Source organism: Chroicocephalus ridibundus, chromosome 1, assembly GCF_963924245.1.
Source record: "Chroicocephalus ridibundus chromosome 1, bChrRid1.1, whole genome shotgun sequence".
In the NCBI taxonomy this organism is placed as follows: Eukaryota; Metazoa; Chordata; class Aves; order Charadriiformes; family Laridae; genus Chroicocephalus; species Chroicocephalus ridibundus.
Window position 1 is genome coordinate 182,368,290 of NC_086284.1, and position 21,686 is coordinate 182,389,975.

A 21,686-nucleotide genomic window follows, 5' to 3' on the forward strand; every position below is an offset into this window, starting at 1 on the left:
GTCGTTAATTCCGTGGTAGCGGACGGAGTCCTGAAGTAGGACGTTTGGTTTTGGCTGCCGTTGTATTGGATAGGTAGCTGTACTGCTAGGGGCAAAAATTCACCAAGCACTAAAAAAGAGGAGGTTTTGTTTGTTCTGTGGAAGAAATATTGTACCCTTGCGTTGGAGGTGGAGATCTGTTGCAGAACGTGCTTCTGACTAGTAAATCCTATCCCTAATGGGAAGTTCATCGCAAACATATGACATCATAAAAGTAGTCGCTGAAACGGGAGCAGGTATTTCTGCTGTGAAAAAGCTAGATTTTTAGTCCTTCCTCTTAGTAAATACGATCATTACTGAAATCTGTGGTCATATTTCTTTATGTCAGGAATCTGCGTAGCTGAGGAATCGCAGAAATAGGATGGACGACAGTTGTCAAAATATATCAGTTGCTTTTACAGATGAGGAAACTTTAGAAAGGCTCTAATCTGGCTACGTCAGAAACTGGAAAGATTTTCTCCTTTCATTCTGCATAAAGGTTGTGTCGTGAGCTGTACCATGTGGGCTTGCCTTTATTAGAAGTAAACAATGGTAATCGTTTTGCTCTGATGGGTTTAATGCCAGTTAGAATTCTGATTTGTTAACAATTCTTGTTTATTCCTATTTTCTGTTTAATCTTTCATCTTCATTATGAAGCAGGACAGATTTATATATTAGTAGTCTTATCACTGATGCTTTTCTTTATTGCATTTCCACTGCGTAAATGAAAAAAAGCTCTTCTTGCCTAAAGTAAATGATTACCGTCTAAAGTATGTTGCATTGTATATTGCTCAAGTTTAGATAGTAATTCAGCAGGATTCCAGTTACTGGAACTTTTCTGCTTTAGACTCGGGAAAATGTTAAATGGTCAAAATAGTTAATCAGTGTTGAATTTAATAGTCCTCAAGTATGAAGAATAGATGAAATAAAGCTTTCAAACTAACCAGAAAAATGGCCAGTGCAGTAATGAAATGAAGGTGCATCTTTAGCTAATGTAGGAGTTTAGTATGGCATTGAGTTAAAAGGCAATTACAGATACAGTTAAATTCTGGTTCAAAGCCAGTTGTGCTAACATCCCCCTCTGCTGTTTCTAGAAAATATTTCCATTTGGTTACTCTGCAGCACATTTTATGTACATTGTGATATCAGAAGACTTTGGTGAATGTAAATGCTGTTAGTTTAAGCTAACATTGTAGCTGGTAGTTTTCTACGATTTAGATATGGAGTAATATTGAATGTGAAATATTTAGTAATATAAATTGTATTTACGTCACATACACAAGCACACTCACATATAGGATATAAAATAGCCATTTATCCATCCCACATCCATGTGTATATTGGATAGTAATACTTTTCATGCGTGTGTATTTTCTTTGTTTTTATGTACCTGTAATCTGATAACTTAAACTAGTGTTGTCCTCTAGTGAGAGGAGCTAGTCTTTACTCAAGCCCACAAACACCAGCAGGACTGACTAACAGAGATTTTGCTGTATAACAGCACAAAACTGCTCAGTTAATTTGGTGCTGAGGTTTCTTGGCGGTGGATGATCCCAAAGCAGACTATAAAAATTAAAAAAACCCAACCAGCTGAACAAAAAACAACAAACCAAAACAAACCAGGAAAAAGCCCAACCACAAACAAAACAAAACCTCAGAAAACAAGCGAGGAGCTAAATAATCCCGGTTCATCCATGTGCCTCCTGCTGGCTTTCCCCTTCAGTCTCAGCTTTATTGTATCCACAGCCTGCATACTCCTTCTCTGTCATAATAAACAGTTACTGGGCAGCTTTGATTTCCAGTTTAGCTGTAGCAGCAGGTTTGTACTGGGAAAGAAGTTGTTGCTGGAGATGCTGGGAAAACTGGGAAGGCAAAGATTTCATTATGGTGAGTCACAAGTGGTTTGTACGGACCGTCTTTCCCCAGGCTTTTTCCCCCCCTCAAACCTCACAGCCTGCCTTTTAGCCTCTCCTCGGAGCTCCGCATCCTATGGATGCACCTGTATAGAGCTGATCAGGCCCCCTGTGTCCTCAGCTCTGGAAAGAAGAGAAGTTGTGGGCGCTAAGATGTCAGGCTTGAGAAGCGGGTGGATTTGTTAGGCTGTGCGGAAACCTCACTGCATCTGTGAGGCAGTGTAAAAAGTTCACTGGGTGCTGATGCTCTTGTCCCCATCCAAACCAATGGGGCATTGCTTTGAGGAGCACTTCAAACGCTGTTGTATCTCCCCTGGTGCTCAGTTCGTGTAGGATGGCAGGAACTGGACAGTGGTGCTACTGTTCTGCTGTGAGGGCTCAATTAAAAAAAAAAACTATTTGTGGAGCTTTGTTGTTTCGAGTGAGGAGCTGTCAGGATATGGCAAACTGTGATGTCCTCCTGCAGGCACACCAGGTTTGCTCCAAGCAGAGTTATTTTAGTGTATCAGGATCCTTGTTTGCCCCTTCCTTGCTTCAGAGACCCATTTCTATGTTGAATGCCTACCTCAAAAAGTCCTTACCTCAGCCCGTCTTTGTTGTTCCTACAAGTCATGTGCTGAAATGGAGGTTATCCAAAAAACTTGAGGAAACCAGAGTTTTGCTAATGGAAATTGGCTGATCTTCCTGAAATGAAGTATCAGAGATGTGGTCAATGCTGTTGGCTCACCTTGGCGATAATTGATACCCAGCGTGAAGGAGAGTAACCTGGGTTAATGTTTCAAGCATCAGAGCGCGTGTGGGCACGTAGGGTTTAGTGTTTGTGAGAGAGTTTGTTGTGGAGAAGATTCTCTTCCAAGGGGTGGGAATCAGTGGTATTTCAACAAGTATTTTTAGGTGTCTTCACTGCAGAAATTATGTGGGATACTTACGTCACATAAAAAAAAAAATCATGTTGTTTTGTTTTTTAGAGACTAAAGCCATATTTAAAATATGAAGTGGATAGGTTCTTTTTTGTGCACGCTGCAGCACAGTTGCTGGGTTTCTGCTGCCTGCTCTGTAATCGAGCAGTGCTCTGCAGTGCCTGTGCCGCTTCTGGCTGCCACCACCACCATTATCACAAGGAGTCCCCTCCTTCAGAGGACAGGAATTGTGCTCTGTGTTGAGTAAAAGGACCGTAATGTATACCTGATGCAGCAAACCCTGTCGTTTCAAAAATGACATGCGAAAACTTACCGGTGTAAGCCAGTGTCATTAAAATTCAGGGCACACTTCCCCCCCCCCCCCCCCAATTTTCTGCCTGAGATACTAAATCAAATCTTGTTATAAACTACCTAAAACACTTTTTGAGGTGACGTCTGAGCAAATACTTTGAGAAGAAAAATGTTTCTGGAATTAATTTTGTTCAATATCCCTTGCAATCAGCTTAAATGAAGGCATTTTATGGAACTCCTGCTTCAACTTTATAGCTGATCAAGTTTGACAGGAGTACGGAAAATAGTATTTGTATATCTTGTATGTTCATTATGGGACTGCTTGAGATCCCTTAATGTACATGGTTATTAATTTTAAGAATGCATCTAAGTATACTTTGGTCTTGATATATTTTATTTTTTTTAAAAAAGGTATTATGCCTTCCACAGTTGTTCTGCCTCTGTGCTTAACATGGTAGCCCACTTACGTGGAGGAAGGAGGAAAGACTGTATTTTTATTTGCTGTTCTTCCGTCTGTCTTGGCAGTCAGGGGAGATTAGGTGGACTTTAGGACGCATTTTCAAGGAAACATTAGGAAATGTTTTTAAAACCTGGGACTCAAAGATTAAAAAAAAATGCAAGTATTTTGTGAATCCTGCCTCAAATACAAAACTAGCGTGTTCTCATGGAAGATGTTCTGACAACAAGCATCTGGCCCTGAGGTTACTGCTGCGTGAGCTTGTTCGCTCGTCTCAAGCTGGAAGAGAATCAGTTTCTCAGATAAGGGAGAGGTATGGGCCTGTTATTGAACTTAATCGTGTTATTGGGGGTTAGCAATTCTCATCTGATCAAATGAGGCCACTTTAACAGAGGATATGCTTCATACTCTTTCCAAGTGCATGTTGAAAAATCAGCTTGTATTTTCAACACAGAAGGCTGAGAGTGACTGTTCGCTGTATTTTAAGCTCTGGCCTTATAATGCAAGAGGAATCTTCCTTCCTGAGCTTAGGTGGGTCCTTGGAAACTGAAGAAAGTAAGAGCTGGAGACCTAGTGCTTGCGTTTAGCTGACTGATTTGTAGACTTTGGGACATCAAGAAAGTTTGGGACTGAAAACCTTGTACAAAGGCTTTCTGTCTGTCTTTATGTGTTTTCTCACTTGTGTCACATGCCTCCTGAAAAGTTAAAGTGTAAACCGGATGGCAGAAAACCTTTTGTGAGGAGAGGATGCGCTTACAGCGGCAACCCTAAGGATCAGGACTAGGTGTTGAGGGCTAACATTTGGAGTGATGCTTGGAAGACTGCCTCTACCCCAGTGAAGGCATTGCCTAGACTTGGTGTGGAGTCCAGACAGATATCTAGTGAGTGAACAATTGGGGCATTTGGTCAGTTAAGCTATGCAAGCATGCTGTAGTTGCTTATCTTTGACCTTAATAAGTCATGAATAATGATGGTAAGGACAAAAAGAGAAGGAAAAGTCACTGTATCTTAAAAAGCTGGCTTAACTAGCTGCCTTCTCGTCCTCCAGTAGCATCTGAAAATATAACTACATCTCAAATTGGAAAACATGAATAATAGAAGATACATTAATAACAAAATACAAATTACAACCAGTATGTATTTTGTCCTTGTCAGGGCTTCTGCCTCTTTACACCACAGTCTGACTGAACTGCATCTTGGACAGTTGGTCTTTCTCCATTTGTTAAACTAAATGCTGGGTGAAGACCATTGGGGATGGTGTGATAAGGTGACACTCTAAGGCTGGTTTTCATCAGTGTACTAAGGACGCAGGCGCTGTGCCAGTTTTTTCATTCATTCTCTTAAACCCAGCTGGGACTGGGAGGGTTCTAACACAGGGATGGAAAGGAGGCAACAATTGCTCCCTAGTGCCCTTTTAGCGTGAAAGGAACAGAGAATAAGCAAAAAGCATCTACATCTCTTGTGATCTGCACGGCCAAGTTAACAGTGTTTTATGACCTGCAGTATTAAAAGAATTTGATAAATGTTGCAGAATCTTCATGAAGATATGGTCTTTACTGATTGCTGGGAGGCGATTGTCTACTGTGTCTGGGTCATAACCAAGATTCTTTCCTATATAGAAAGAGAATGTGAGATACCGGGTGCAAATGAACACTTTCTGCCTCTGCAATTTTTTGCAGAGGTAAAACAGTTTTTGCTAGTGTTTGTCAAAAATTGAGTTAGATTTGCCAGCAGTGAGTGATGTCTTACTGATATGGCAGCAAACGCTCTAGCTTCCCTCAAAGAACAGCAACATGTAGAATTTGAAGCACTAACAATATTTGTCCCTGATGGACACAGTTGCTTTTGCAGGTATCTGGGAGCTGTGACAGGTGTAAGCTCTAAATGCAAGTTCTTGAGCAGAGTTTCCTGTGCGCTGAAACAGTTGGAGACACAACCTGAAACACAGAAGCTTCAGTGTTAGATCCTTCAGTAATTTAGATGTAGATAACTTTTCTTGAATCGCGACACATACCTATGTACCTGCTATGGGTTGTTTTTTGTATGATTCAAAATTACCTGAGCTGCTGCTGCTCAAGGATCTCTATGAAGAGCTGTCAAGCCCATGTTGCGCTCAGATGTCTGCAGTAGGCAAGGCTTGATGGTAACACCTTCTCCATGTGGCTCGTGTCTGAGCCCAGTTTAGTCATGCTGGTGCTTATGAAAACGGATGCACTGGGTCAGCACTTGTCTGTAAGGGTCTTATGATCGTGGCTGCGACATTCAGCGTTGTTTGAATGTTTTTCCGAAGCCATTTGAATTCATGCACGTTGAAATGTCATAAGTACCATCCATCTTGACTTATGCAAAAACAGACTAATGAGATGCATCAGCATCCTGTGTGGGTGAGGACAGGGTGGTCACCTGCTCAGCGGTTCACTCCGGCAAGATGCGCATGACACCCTGTAAAATTCAGGGTAAAATAGTAACCTTAATGTGGGATACAAGAATTCTCAATTACTGTATCGCCCTACAGATTTTTCTTTCCTTCCTCTTCCCGCTGGCACAGGCTGTGCGGTGTGCCTGGGCAGCACAAGCTGTTCTGGTGTGTCCTGTGGTACGGGGTGGCTGGGTTTTATGGTTCTGAATGAGGCCAATGATGGGAAGTTTTTTTTAAGAGTCATTATCAGTGCTAATTCTGCTTTTCACTGATTCTGCATCACAAGTTGGAAGCAGTGTTCTTTGCTTACTGTTGAAATATTTTAAGGAGAACACATGAAGGAAGAAAACTGGGTAAGCAGGGGCTGACAAATTTGACACTGATAGGTATTTCACATGGAATTTTGCCGTCGTCTCTCTTTGGAAATTACCACAGGAATTGAGAAAGACAGGTGTGACTGACACAATCTCGATCTCTTTTGTGCCTTACTTAATTTCTTGTTACTAGTGAAAATCACCACCGAGAAGATTCTCCGCTGTGCAGGGAAAGCTGCAGAGAATATTTTACTAGTTTTACTGTCTTCTTTCATCTTCTTTACATACTTGGATCCCACAGACATTTAGGAAGTTCCACCGTTGTCTCACTAAAGTTTAACTCATTTTTTTTCTCAAAATAACAGAATTTCTTTATTCCCTGAAATATAGTTAAAGATAGAAATATAGTGATGGCAGTTTAAAAATAACTGTCAATGAAACATTTTTTTCTTTTTTTTTAACCCAGTGGGATGAGGCTGAATTTTTAATGCCACCATTTTGTGGGGTGCTAATTGAATATTGTGTTACTGAATACGAACGTTTCCTTATTAGCAGACAGTATTTGGAATGTTGCAAAGTATTGCCAGAATGTGTCCTCCCAGTAACTATCTTTCCTAAGAAGGCAGGCAGTACATAAAATGCTTATTTTTGTTTGGTGAGCCACACTGTGTAGTGCAGCGCTTTCTTCCTGAAGCAGTTTCACAGTAGGTGAACGTACGGTGAGTCGTGGTCTCTATAGGCCCCAATGTAAAGTGAAATAAAGCCAACATGCTTACACTTAACAAACAAAATGAAGAAGAGCGTATTGGTGACTGGAGCATGTCTTTTAACTGAGCCAGACCTGAGACGATTCCTCGTGTTTCAAGCTTTTTGTTTCTATGGATATTGATTAGCAAGATACAGAAGTGATGCCAGGTTTTCTACAGTTGCCTGTGATGGAGACCCGGTGTCCCTCAGTCCAACGCTTGTTTGTCAGTTTAGCTGCTTCTACAGCAGGACAATATTAGCGAGAACAATATTTTCAGGCAAACAAGTGAAGAGCAATAACTGGTACTTTTTTGAGGGGGTATAGTAACGGCTGACATTGATCCAAATCCTTTAATAGTGGTAAAAAATGTCTGTGGGATAAATGTTTTCTGCATAGGCAGGAAGAAAGAAGGTGCATTGAGTCCTTGGGGTAGTGACTGCCTGTGGTTCAGGGCAACGGTGTTTGCTGATGGGAGGCCTTATTGAAAGTTGTTATTAAAATAGGAGTAATGCACCTGTGGACTATTTGGATTATATTATTCTCTTCTGTTTGGATTATCATCTCTGTGGACCAGATACTATGTCTTTTGCACTGCTATGGCAAAGAGGAGCTTCTCTTGCTACTTCTGCCTTTTGCCCTCCTTGCCAGCTCCTGGTCACTGAAGGTCAGCAATGAGCTGGTGCTCACAGATGCCACCTCAGAGAATCATAGAATGGGTTGGGTTGGAAGGGACCTTTAAAGGTCATCTAGTCCAACCCCCCTTCGGTAAGCAGGGACATCTTCAACTAGATCAGGTTGCTCAGAGCCTCATCAAGCCTGGCCTTGAATGTCTCCAGGGATGGGGCCTCCACCACCTCTCTGGGCAACCTGTTCCAGTGTCTCACCACCCTCAGTGTAAAGAACTTCTTCCTAATGTCTAATCTAAACCTGCCCTGCTCTAGTTTAAAACCATTGCCCCTTGTCCTGTCGCTGCATGCCCCTGCAAACAGCCCCTCCTGGCTTTCCTGTAGGTCCCCTTCAGGTACTGGAAGGCCGCTATAAGGTCTCCCCGGAGCCTTCTCTTCTCCAGGCTGAACAACCCCAGCTCTCTCAGCCTGTCCTCATAGGAGAGGTGCTCCAGCCCTCGGATCATCTTCGTGGCCCTCCTCTGGACCCGCTCCAACAGGTCCATGTCCTTCTTGTGCTGAGGGTTCCAGAGCTGGATGCAGTACTCCAGGTGGGGTCTCATGAGAGCAGAGTAGAGGGGCAGAATCACCTCTCTTGATCTGCTGGCCACCTCTCACCTGAGATTTTTTCTTTTGGCATCTAAGCAAAGCCAGGATAGTTCCAACAAGTTGCATCAAGCATCACCATCATACTGTCCGTTCTCCAGATCTCTTTAAAGTGTTGGTGACTGGCAGGATTTTGTCCTCACTCGTGCCTACACTCCTCATGGCCGGGTTGGGACCTGAGGCTGAGATGGGGCTGTTGTGGAATTTTACACCGTTTTACTGCTCTGACAAAAAATTTAATTTCAGTGGCATTTTCAGTGAAGTATTTGGCTTGTTTTTGTGTTAGGAATGGATTATTTACACAACAGCTGGGCAGAAAGTAGAGCGGTAGCTGCACAGAAAATACTCTGGGGAGTGAAATTCAGTGCCCGGTAAATGGATGCAACTCTGATGGATTCTGGAAGTTAATTCACTGGTGCCAGCAAATTTACTGAGGCCTTGGAACTGTTAGTGGAGGCCATTTCTTAGTCCAAGGTCTCTTCTGAAAAGTCAGAGAAAACTTGCCCAAAAATCTGTTGCCTCCTTCACATGTATCTGCCAGTTTTATTCTTCCGTATTTTTACGTTTTCTGGTGGGTTTGTCAATATCGCCATGTTTTTGAATGCAGTGAGGAGACTTGAGCCTGAGCCTTTTCAAAATACCTGATTTATTTGATAAAAGTTCTAATTTTGTAAGGAATATACCTGTCAATTTCGTGACCTTTTTGGGTGGTTTTTTTTTTTTTGGTAATGCTAACCTTTCCCGAACCAAAGAAACAGTATATAAGATGTAGGCTTTCAGTAAACTGTGTTTTGAAAGGTTCTACGGACATCAGGATTTGGCAGGACCGAGGAAATGTGTCTCCTCTCTTACAGAAGTGTAGTTTGAAACTGTAATTTGTGGTGCTTTTAACTTCACCTCTTTCTAGGACTGTTTGCAAAATGTGCAGGAGCCAGATAAACTTGCAGGATTTGCATGTCAAAAGTGAAGCAGTTGATTAAATGCTTTCAGCTGGGGTGTGGGTGGCTGGATGGAGAGGGGAGAGAAAGAATGAAATGGATAATGTATAAGGATAATTCAGAAGCTTTATACTTGTAGCTCTTGGGAGTCAATAACTTAATTCAGGAATGTTATTAGTAGGAAAAAAACCCCACCCCGAACACCCCCACACACACACACACCTCAAGCACAAGGTGTTAAAAGATGGCTGATGTTTTTTTGTGTTCATATTCGCTTATTGAACAAACACATCTTGTAACTTAAGTTTCATTTTATCTCGATTTGAATATTATAAGGCTTTAGTACTCCCAAGCTGCCCTGTCATTACGCTGCTGACAAAAATGATGCACTCTCTCAAGCTTTTCTTATGGTCTCTCTTATTTCCTGTGCCTGTCTTGAAGGTACTAACCTTAAAGTTTTTGAAATTTGCCATCTGCCTAAGGTGTTGCTTTCACATGTCCACAGAGGAAGGCGTGCATGTGTTTGTTTAAAAAAAAAAAAACCCAAACATCAGGAATATTATATAAATACTATATATTGTATTCGTTCATCATTCTGCGTAGACACATTTTAGGTGTGTTCACTGCTGTTTGTTTAAATATTTAGCGTGAACTGATTCCTGCTTTTCAGAACACTTTAATATGAAAAGAGCCTTAATTTTCAGATGACTTGCCCTCTGTCATTAAATATAAATTTTTCAAACGAAAGAAAAAGAACAAGGTTCAGCTGCTGACTCTATATCCTATTTTCTGCTTTCATCAAAGATCAGGGTAGTAGGTAAGTAGTGCCTGAAGCCATATTCCTATACATATGTTTCTTTTCTGTAGAGTAATTGAAGTAATTTTAAAAAACACAACCTCTGAGAATTTTATGATGACCTCCTTGTGTAGGTGACTTAAATATAGGAAACATCCTTGTAGTTGAGTTATGGAGTCCCAGGTCATCTGAAAAACTTGTCTTAATACTTTTCTTTCCCAGCTATATATACATCAGGCTATTTTTGACATCTCTCTGGTCTTCCATCGCTCCTTTCTTCTTTATGATTTTTTTATGACCGTTTTTTGTAACTAGACATATTTACTTTCTTTTTTTAAATGCAAAGAACAAACTCAGCATAAAAAGAAAAAATAGCATGATGGGCCTGTTCATTGAAAGTGAACAACTCTGGCGTTTAGGCTGATACTCTGAAGAAAAGTATTGAAAAGTTACTCTGAAGAAAAGTATTGAAAAGTAGCCTTTCACTGGCTTGTTTCAAGTGTTGCTTGTTATTTCCTTAGTGCGAACTGCCTGGAATAATTACATAAAACATCTTTTTGTAATTTGTATGGTTTCGCTTTCAGTTATTAAAATGAAAAAACAGTATGTTTATGTGGAATTTCTAAATGTCCTATTGGCAAAATCAGGATTTTATGCAGCTATGCGAACGCATTGTGGTTTTTCTGACTTTACACTGAATTGTAAATTATTCCTACATAATTAGGATATTCATGGTTGTAGTTACACAAATTTAAGGGTTTGCAAGGTTAACGGTGAGCATTTTCATGATATTTTAAAATATACCTTTTGTGACACACCATACTAGTGAAGTACAAAACATGGGGAACACAAGTGAAGGTCTCTTCCAGGGATCGTTTTGAAGTCGTGGTTTGTGGCAGTATTTTTAAAACAGAACAATTTTTAGCTTATTGTAATGAACCTGAGTGGCCAAGTTCAAACAAATAAATTATCTTATTTGCATGTGGATTCCAGTTGATAATCAAATATTAGTCATTTTGCCTCAATCGATAGCACGCTAAGGATTAAAAATAAATTTTGTCATGAATTGATAATGTGTCAAAGAGATCTGCTTATCAGCAGAATATGCGTGTGAAAGGCTTGAACAAGCAAACTGTCCTGCACTGAGTCCCTAATCCAGCAAAGTATTTAAAAATGTACGTGTTTCGCTGGATCGGAACGTGACACTCGGTAAACTGTTAGGCTCTAACTGTAGGAATGGATAATGCATGTGGTCCCAATTCATTTGATGCTAATCTGGAAAAGATCTCTAAGTCAAGGCCACTGAAACCTTTGCTGCTTTCGTGTATGGATACTTGAGAATGAATAATCCTTTTGAAGTCAATGTGCTTAAATTTAGGCTTATAATTTATATGCTTAAGTAGATCAAAGGATAATTCTGAAAAGAAACTGTTTATTTTCTTTAATTAAAGATCATTCTTGTGATATGTGCTAATATCTGTTTTGTGGGGGAAAAAGAAAGCCAGTAAAAGGGATTTAAAATATCATAAATTTTCTTTCTCTCTCTTCCCCACCCCCCCGTCCCAGAGAACATGTAAAATGTATTTTTCTTTGGTGGCATTCCTTTACTTATTCCTCATATTTTTTTGTTGGAAGAGAAGTTAAGTGTGTTTAACTGCAAGGTGCTTTATATTCTTTTTTTTTTTTTTTTTTTCTGGTGGAAAAACATCTCTTCATTTCGTCTCATTGAAAAATGTTACGTCGTCAATGAAAGTAATGTGCAAAAAATGTATACTCGGAGCCGGCAGTTTTATCACGAGAAATGACACATACCATTTACCTGGTCAGGTCTGAGATCCCACTGCGTTTTCAGAGTTGCCTGATTCATTATCACAAAAAGGCTGCTATGTATCATAGCAGGAGGAAAAATCTTTGTCAGAGTGAAGTCATCGAGAGTTTTGTTTTTCCAAATTTATCTTTAGTGTGGATCCTAAAACCCAAGCTTTTTCCCACTGAATATTTGAATATAATAGCCCTGGAAGCAGAAGTTGTCACTATACAAAATAGGGTATCATCTTGGCTGAAATCAGTGAGAATTTTCTGTTGAATTTGGTGAAAGTAGGATTTCAGTCTGTTACCTGCGCTGTTGTCATTTGGGACGGCTACAATTTTGGCTTTTTTTTTTTTTTTTTTTTTTTGGAAGCTGGAGTACTGTGTTGGATGCAGCGTGAGGATCACCTGTTGAGAAAGCGGGATTTAAACACTGTGGGGCTGTTACTGTGAATTGACATTGAAAGGTGTTTGGAGGAAAAATAGCAGCAATGCTATTTTTGTGCTTTGTACCTTAATTCCCAGACAGTTTAAAATACATATGCTTCTGGATAGTCCTTACTACTTTGATTTTGTATTCCAGTCTCTCTGTTTTTGTGAAATTCTAATGTATTGTCTGTGCTTTGAAAACGCTTTGCCACCTGGGAGGTGTTACTGGAATCTAAGTAATAATAGAAATATTCAAATTTCTAAAGAAAGTCTTAAAATGCTCCCAGACAAATCTTAATGTTTTCTGCTTTGTCCAGCAGAAGAGAGAACTTTGAGTTCATTAGCGCGTTTCATCTTCAGTAGTGGTTTATAAACCTTAGCCTTCCTTCTTTACAGCAAGGTAGGTATTATTCTGTGGAAAAAAAAAAATAAATAAAATTGGGATGGAGGTGTGGTTGGTGCAAGATCACAGTAGAGGTCTGTTTTGCAGTTTGAACTCCCTCATGTCTGGTTCTTCAGTCAGTAGAACACTGTGGTCTGTAGTCTATCCTGTGTGCAGGAATTGTGTGAGATTTCTCTTTAATAGTTGGTTAGAAAATAACAACTAGAAGGAAAAGAGGCACTTTTTTTTTTTTTCTGTAGGAAAAAGCTGCACTTGCGTGAAAAAAATGCATAGGAAGGATAGCAAGTCCACTTGCTCATCCTTAGAAGCGGGAAGCCAATGCCAAATGGAAGCTTCATTTCTATGTTGCCATACGCGGAGTAAGCCAAATAACAAAAGAAAGCTAAAACCCAATATTATTCTGCAATATGACACTGCTATAAATCTTTTTGAGTGCTCTATAGCTTTCCAGTCAGTTAAAAAAAATAATTCTCTGTTAACAGAAATGACTCATATGCATTTGTCTCTAAACAGACTTCAGTATTTCAATAGAAAGGATCATTGGTGTATAAGTCATTAAACCATATGAATATTTATTTGTGCATGCTCGTTTCCTGTTCTACTGGTGCATCTCAATGTGTTTATTGAAGGTTTCTTTGAAAAAAAAAAAAAAAGTCCTCAAGGAATGTCTTTTGAACATAAATTTCCAATCGGGGGGGGAGGGGGCATTATTTTCATAATGAAAACATCATCTTTCCCCTTGAACTGAGGTGCTGCATGGAAGAATAAAAGCACTTTTGCTTATTTGATCTTCCAGGAGCAAATTTGTGATCTGCCATTGCAGAGTTTGGGGGCTGATAATCTGTGAGCCCAGGTGCATGGAGGAGAGGAGACAATTTTTTTTTCCTTTGCATGTAAAACCAAGCATTTATGTTTAATCCTGTAAAAAGTCTACTTGGCTAATACTAAGATGTGAAAGCCAAGGTACATAAGCATGTACAGAAGAACAGTGCCAAGTTGGACTTCACAGTGTTAAGTTTATGGTTGGGCTTGATGATCTTAAGGGTCTTTTCCAACCTAAATGATTTTATGATTCTACGTTCTTCTGTAAGAGGCCAATTTAGCTGGTAATCTTCACCCTTCCTCCTGATGTCCCAGTATTTTGGACTACACTAAAGATGGTTTCCGAAATTGGTCTCAGACACCTTTAGGTTTTACTGCTGAAATTTTACTGAGAGTCATAACTTTACCGAGCTTCTAGGGTTGTTGTGCTTTTCGATGGTGATGGACTTAAATACCTTGTCTGCTTCCCCAATACTGTGTAACGCAGAGCATTTGCCATTCGTTTTCTGTCTGACCTGAGCAGGTACTACTCACTTTCCACATGACCACCCTTCAGCTTTCCTTAAGCTATGGGCATCATCTGGTAAAGAGAATTAAGTAGTTTTTACATTAGGTTCTGCATTCACCGATCAGCATCATGCTCTGCTTCTCTCTAAAACTTGGAATGCGGTTTTATACAATTGATCGTTTTTGTGGTATTCCAAGGCTGCAATGAATTAAGGTAGCTATGGGAAGAATTTGGATCTTCATGGCAAAATACAGGCTCAGTGAAAAACACAGATAGGCAAAAAGGTAGAATATATTGCCATGGAAGCCATATTAAATTGTCAATGATGAGAACTCGAGATTGATTAATGTTTCCCCATAAGATGTTTTATTAAACAAAAAATGAAAAATGAACAATGCAAAATGTTATAGAGTAAACGGGGATTGTGCTGTGGTGTTTCAAAGATGTGAGCTAATATTTGCCCATTCAAGGAGACACTAACAAAATGTCACTTTGACTAGAGAAAAGAAGATTTTAAAGGTCTAGTGGTTCCTTCATTTGCTTCTTTACACACAGTATAGACTGTGTAAGCATAATTTGAGATTGAGAATAATGATTTCTTTTGAAAAAGTGTTTCTCACTTTTATTCATTAAAAGTCAAATTAGGATATTTAAATTTAGGAATAAGCAAAAATCCGTGGAGCGAAATTCCTTGAAACTGCTTTATGTCTCAGGTCATTCTCCAAATGTTTTAATTTTTGTTGGTGAAGTGTTTTAATAAACATAATCAAAATATGTGTTTACATTTTATTATTTCTAGTTATACTAAAATAAGGTGTTTCTTCTTTTTAAAAAGGCATTTTTTCTAGTAACATAAGTGACCCTGACTAAGCCCCTAATTTGTCTAGTATTTTGTATTTCCATTTGTTATATTAACTTTGTCTTCACATGTTATTAGTCTTTTTTTAATGGCTTCGTAACATTTCATCCTTTGTTTCCTTTAACAATCTTCAGCTATTGTAATGCATCTTTTTTATTGTTGTTGTTGGATTTTTTATTTTAACAGAAAGAAAAGGAGTGAGAAAATACCGTTCAAACGGGAACACTCTGTTTTCCATGTTCATTGGGGCAGAGGTCTTTCTCATCTACTTTGTCTGTGACCGTGTCTGCTCTTTCCTGCTTCAAGGCAATAAACTCTGTAGCAGTGAAATGCAGGGTAACCTTCCTCTTGGGGATATTGGTTAGAAATGTACTGTTGTCCTGAAGTTTGAGAATTTGTATTACATTTGAAGCTTCTGTTTATATTTTATTGCTTACTATTAGAAAGTGAGTATGCTTGTCATCTTGACAAATGCCCGATTTAATCCCGTAATCAGTTGTCTAAATAGTATTGTATGGAAATTAAATTCACAGTCTAATTTTGCGTTGTGTGAAGAAAGTCTTTACCTTATTACTTGATAATTCTGATGAATGTTCTGTTTTTCTTGAGAAGGGGTAAACAGAAGTTATCCACTGGGGTATACCCTCACCTGTATCTGTCCTTGTCACTGCTGTCCCTGTTCTTTGTTGTGGAGACCTGCTGTACTTTGGCTGCGTGTTGCTGGTCTCTCCTTCACACCTGTGTAGTTGCTCAGTGTCTTTTCTGAAGTTGGAAGACTGGAGCCCAAGACCGAGGTCCAGATCCAGACATACCTTTACTGTAAACTTGAAGTTCTACCTCCCGCTGTTCACAAATCCATCCTCCTCCCTGCTTTTGGAGCCGCTGTTGTTCTTTGAGGTGAGGTCCTTCCTGGATAGTCCATCGGTCCTCTACTGTTAGGTTATCCTTCTATTAATTTTCCCCAGGTACTATGATATTGCTCGTAGTCTGCTCTTCTCTTCATTATCCTTTAATAATTCTTGCTTGATCGATAAACATTTTAATCTCATCAGTCACCCCTCTTTCATGTTAGTCTTCATTGTCTTTCTGTATTTTTCTTTTTTTAGAAGATGACTTTTTCCTAGTTTAAGCACATTCCTAGTCCTACCTGGATCATAGGAACTGATGAAAACTGTTCACGGAATTAAGGAAAGTCAGATCTCTTGTCCATGAACACTTTGAATTCAGTTAAACAACCGATAAGGCAAATCATCTCTTTTTCTTCTTTTTTTTTCTTACTATTTATTTTTTTTCTTACTATTTATTTTTTCTTACTATTCTAGAAACTGAAATAGTTGGAATTGTCCACTTGGTATTGTCTGTCGCCATCTCGCTGGAGGTGGGTGAGATGATTTGGTGTGCCTTGGAGTGATTTCTAGAGGAAGGCTGTAAACTGATCTGATCGTGAGGCTGTAAGCCATCCTCATGTGCGTAGCTTTTGCAAAGCCACTCTTTTGTCTTGTCTTTGATTGTAGGTCAGCTGTTACAAAGAACATGTGTGTTCAGTAGTGGACAGAACTGAGGTGCTCTGGCAGTGGTCCTGGCCCATGCGTTGCTTTGGAGCAGCAGGGTGGGAGTATTGTGGCAGCCACGGCATTAAAAGCCATCGCTGTAGTTTGCGGCCAGCAACAGGAGGAATTTCCAGCAATAGCTACAAAGCTTTCCAAACAATTTCAACAGTTCATTTACTTGAGATGTCAGAAAGCTTTTTCCACTTGAGATTCTGTGCATGTGATTTGTCATCCCAGGGCTTTTCCCTGCATTCTCCTTCCTGCTTCTGAATAGCAAAGGCTCTCTGAACCGCTCCCCCTCTTCCATTTTGCCTGTTCTCCTTCTTTTTTCTTTCTCTGTCCCTGTTATCTTTCTTTTTCCCCCATTTTCTGCCATCTTTTATCCTTGTTTCTTCTTCCTTATTATTGAATTGCCTATTTAGACAGGCATAAATAAGTAGTACTGTAATGATGGTGAGGGCAAACTAAATAAGAGGTATGCTCATTGTTATCTGAGCATAATTTATGTCTTTTTTTCCCCCACCAGCACAACAGTAACAGAATGTATGGGCAAACTGCTGTGTCTACATAGAGTCAAGAGGAAAAATGCCAAAAAGGGACTGAAAAGGTCATTTTAGGTAGCGTTATTCAGCCTGCAGTTCATGAATCACTGCTGGTCCATAAATCGCTACAGAATAGTCTTTGAAACAATTATAAAATGCCCCAGGCACACATGCTCCCACGTGCTCAGCAGGATTGTGTCCGAGTAGGTGGGCAGCCATAGTCAGCAGTTGGCTCCCAGCTGCTGTCCAAGCCTCATCAAAATGTTTATTGCTGCCCAGTTCTGAATTTATCAAAGTTCTGTTGTTTTACCTAAATATTAGGTATCCTTATTCTCAACTTCCTGTGATGCCAATACAATAGTTAACCCTCGAGCTTCCTTGCTCGAGGAAGTCACTGTCTCTGGCTGGCAGTCCAGATCTGCTTCTGCTGCTTTCCATGCCTAACACCTTGTCTGCTCATAGAATAGTTTTAGACCACCTAGTCCCATATTCCCAAGTCTTACAGGTTTCCTTTCTAGCCTTATGGTTCACTTCTACGCATGGCTGGCTAATAATTTTTTCCTTGCCCTGGTCTGACAATTGTTCTCCTATATTCTTCATGTTTGCTGTCAGGCTGCTGTTGGTGGTCACAATGATCATAGTATTGCGTGTGTTTTAATGTTTACCTTCTGTATCTGACCTTCTGTACTGCTTTCGGCAGTAACCCTTATAGGAAAAGTCCAGTTTTGACCTTGTAGCCTTGGAATATGGCATGCTTAATGAGATCAGGGCTAATACTTTTAGGGGCATGTGTTAGAAATCTGAGAAATTAATATGCTAAATTATTTCTAATAAGCACGTCCAAGTACCTTGTGTTGTGATTGGTTTTGTACTGTAGTTAAATTTTGGTAATTTTGCATGACACATTTGTGATACAAATTGGAAGTCCTTACCCTAAAGCATGTAAATGGGAGGGCGTTTTAAAGAAAAGGCATTGGATATTTTGGAAAATATGACTTCAGATATATTCACTTGTATTTCGAGTGTGATAAAATCCTTCCAACTATCTGACCCATTTGGTTGAAACAAGAACAGTAGGAGCAACAATCACCCAGAGGCAAATCATTAGCACAGATTTCAGTCCAGTTAAGATCTGGCAAAGAAACAGATACCTACAAAGTCCTATGCTGTGAGTAAGTAGCAACTGTAATAATAGGTAGTGCTAGGAACGAAGGAGTTGCAGGAGAAAGTCGTTCCTGCAGAGTGGCTAGAAGCTGATTTTCACTGTATTGAAGCGATATCATAGTAGGATTTGTACCAGTTGACCTCATTTTCTATCTATGCTTTCCCCCCCATGTGGTAAGGAATAGACGTCAACCCCCCTATTCCAAGAAGAGGAGGAATTCAACAATATTGAGAAAGAAAACTGCTATGAACAAATCCAGGTATTCTTGTTTTTATCCTTTCAAGGCGAAAGAGTTATCTAATACAAAAACACACTTTCTGATAAAGGCCAAAAATGTAATTAAAATTCTTGACATCCAAAATGAGCAGGAGCTGATAAAGAGCCCTTTTAGTAAATATTTCCCCTTAGGACCCCCAAAGGAACCTGGCATTGCTCTCCACTCTGCTTTGGGAGGGCGTAATTAAAGTAGAACAGGAGCTTCTGAATAAAACAGGCAATGCGTGAAACCTTACAGGTCTGAGGAAGAAAAATCTGTTTCATATTAATTTCCCCAAAGTATATGGAGCAGAGGCTTTGCTCACAAAAGAAACTGTTATACCAACTGCACGAACGGGGAAATTTGTTCTAGGAAATAAATAGATAAATATGTAGAAGTTCTCAGGAGAAATCATGTGGTATCGGCTACTCTCTAGGCATCGTTGGTGTCTGTGTGTCTCTTTCAGGGCTCTGAGCCTGAAGACCACAGCCACAGTGTACCAGAATAAACATGCCTTGGTCAATGTGCCTCAGACTGGTATTGGTCAAGCGGGTGTCACAAACTGGTGCTTTATAAACATATCTGCTCTTGGAGGTGGGTTTTCATGAGTGCTCTTGCATGTGTCAAGGTGGTGCACCACAGAGCAGGACAGAACTTTTTGGCTTGGTCCCCACAGGTAGCGGTGTCCACTGGCAGTCCACCACAGGAGGTTGAATCTTGGTATATTGGCTTAACTTGGAGTAAAATTGTTAAAACCTTCAGCCTAATGTTCAACCATGCTTTGTGAGAGGGGTGGAAATCTCAGAGAAGTTCCAACGAATTTCATGCGTATGGGAGGCTGAGTAGAGCAGAGAGGTACAAATTATTACATCTTTAAGGTAGTCATTAAGATGACATGTTTTATTTGACGAGCTGACACCTGGCATGTGTGGGCTAGCAGTTGGCATGTACGTAGCTCTGAACTGGCCACAGCAGGCACTAGCTTGCCCCGTGGGGGACGTGGAGACGAGCTTCGAGTGTGATAGGGTAGAAAAGTGTCAGTAGTGGGGAAAGGGGCAGAGGGAAGTGTGTGGTGGGATTTGAGGAGGGCAATTCTTCATCAGTGGGGAAGCAAACTCCTCTGGTTCTGCTGGTGCAGCTGACCGTGTTATGTCCCACAGCTGCTGTCCTGCTGTGTCAGTTGTACTTACTGCCCTTATCACTGTTACAAAGGCAGAATCTGCCTTTATTACAGGTCTCTGGGAGGAAGATGTCTTTCCGGTTTCAATTTTGGTCTCTTTTCTTCTCTAAATCATTTTTTAATTTAGCTGCTATTAAGAAACAAGGGGTGAATTCAGACCGTTGTGTTGTATTTATTGTGCATGCAAAATTTTACAAAGGGAGTAAAGTCAAACTTGCCTTGGAAGAAGGCAGTAGTCAGACCGCACAGCGTGCGTGTGTTACAAACATTCCTTAATTACTGTGTATGTGTGGGATATGTATTACTGTATATAGGCCCCACCTCCCTCCCCCTGCCCTGGTATTCAGTGCAAAGATGAATAGTGATTATTTCCAGAGTAGTTAGTTAATGTAAATGTCTTTTTCCTTCTCATTGTTCAGGATGTGGCCAGTGCCTCATTATTCAAATATTACTCTTCAAATTCAGAATTACTCATTTTCTAATCAGTTCTGTGGGCTGTCGTTGCCATGTTATCTGACTACTTAACAATGTTTTATGAGGCTAGGTAAAACTCTGATCACCCCATCATATTGGTGGCAAACCGAGGAACTGACAGCCTAAAATCAAAATTACCCGCTAATTTTTGTGGCCGTTGCTGAGACACTCGTCCACGCTGCTTATCGGATGGCAGCATTAGGTAAAAGTTTTGTTGCAGCTGCATTCAGGCTTTGGCAGAGTGCAGGGACACCCTGCAGGCAGCTGGTTTCAGGCTTTGGGAAAAAGAGATGGAGACTAGATAGGATGGGGTCAATCTTGCTTGAAACTGGGGTGCAGAGATTTCTTAGGGAGAAATGAAGGGTCACCCTGAAGGTTGTAGCGCAGGGTGGCAGGAGGACTAATACACGGATATTCACTCTGGAGTCCCGCCTCCTGTAGCCTTTGGTTCTCTCCTCATAGATGTTCACAGTTTATACTGGCTCCCCTTCCAGTGGTTCCCATTCTGTGTGACAAATGCATGCTCTTCATTTTCTGTCTTCTCACTGTAGCTCCTAACAAGCTCTCTAATTATTTTTTTTCTTTTCTCTTTCTCATCTGATTTGTTTGCTTGTTGGTTCCCAGTTTTCTGAGTTTCTGCTCCTGCAACGCTCTTGGGCGCCTTGCTGCAATCAGCATGTTTGGGTTTTGCTACACCACCGTTTGCCTCATGGACGGAATAGGTTCCCCCATGTCTGTTTTAGCACCTGATTTGTTATCCATCGCTGATGAAGGCGTTTTCTGTCCTTGTCCCTAAAGTCCCAGGCTGATGGGAATGGGTGGCCCATTCCAGGCTTAGATTCCCTCAGCAGATTTGTCTGTGGATGGTGAGTCCGTGGACAAGCTTCCCAAAAGCATCGACAAAATGAATGGCCTCTGCAAAAATGCTAGTTTTTAAACTCAATTAAAGCTTTAATGGATATGTGCAAATTGAGATCTGTGAGAGGTCTGTCTGATCTGTCAGTCATTGCTGTGGGGTTTCTGAGCTCTCTGGAACGTCCACCCAATCTCTAATACAGAGCCCTCTCTGCTGGGCTTCAGGTCCCTAAGCTGAAAAGGTAATATCTAAAATTTTCAAAAGAAAGAGTTGCCTGAAAAGAAATGTCACATCATAAAAAGCATTCAGTTTCCCTCAGAATGCCTATTAAAAAATCAAAATAGAAGAAATTTGTGATTTAAATCTGAATATGATATAATGAGAAATTTCAGCTCACCAGTTAAAATCCAGCAAAGCAAGAGGCACTTAAAGGCAGTGTCAGTTTTAATCATTGGCACTGATACCATAGAATCATAGAATGGTTTAGGTTGGGAGGGACCTTAAAGATCATCTAGTTCCAACCCCCCTGCCATGGGCAGGGACACCTCCCACTAGACCAGGCTGCTCAAAGCCCCATCCAGCCTGGCCTTGAGCACTTCCAGGGATGGGGCATCCACAACTCCTCTGGGCAACCTGTTCTAGTGCCTCACCACCCTCACAGTAAAGAATTTCTTCCTGATATCTAATCTAAATCTCCCTTCTTTCAGTTCAAAACCATTACCCGCCGTGTCCTATCATTACGTGCCCT

The 21,686-nt window shown here is 40.4% G+C and overlaps 1 protein-coding gene across 2 annotated transcripts in view; it reads left to right on the forward strand.

The window, feature by feature from the left end:
- Nucleotides 1–21,686, forward strand: part of GRIP1 (glutamate receptor interacting protein 1) — a 336,350-nt gene that overhangs the window by 1,048 nt on the left and 313,616 nt on the right. The gene's annotated exons all lie outside the window — the stretch shown is intronic.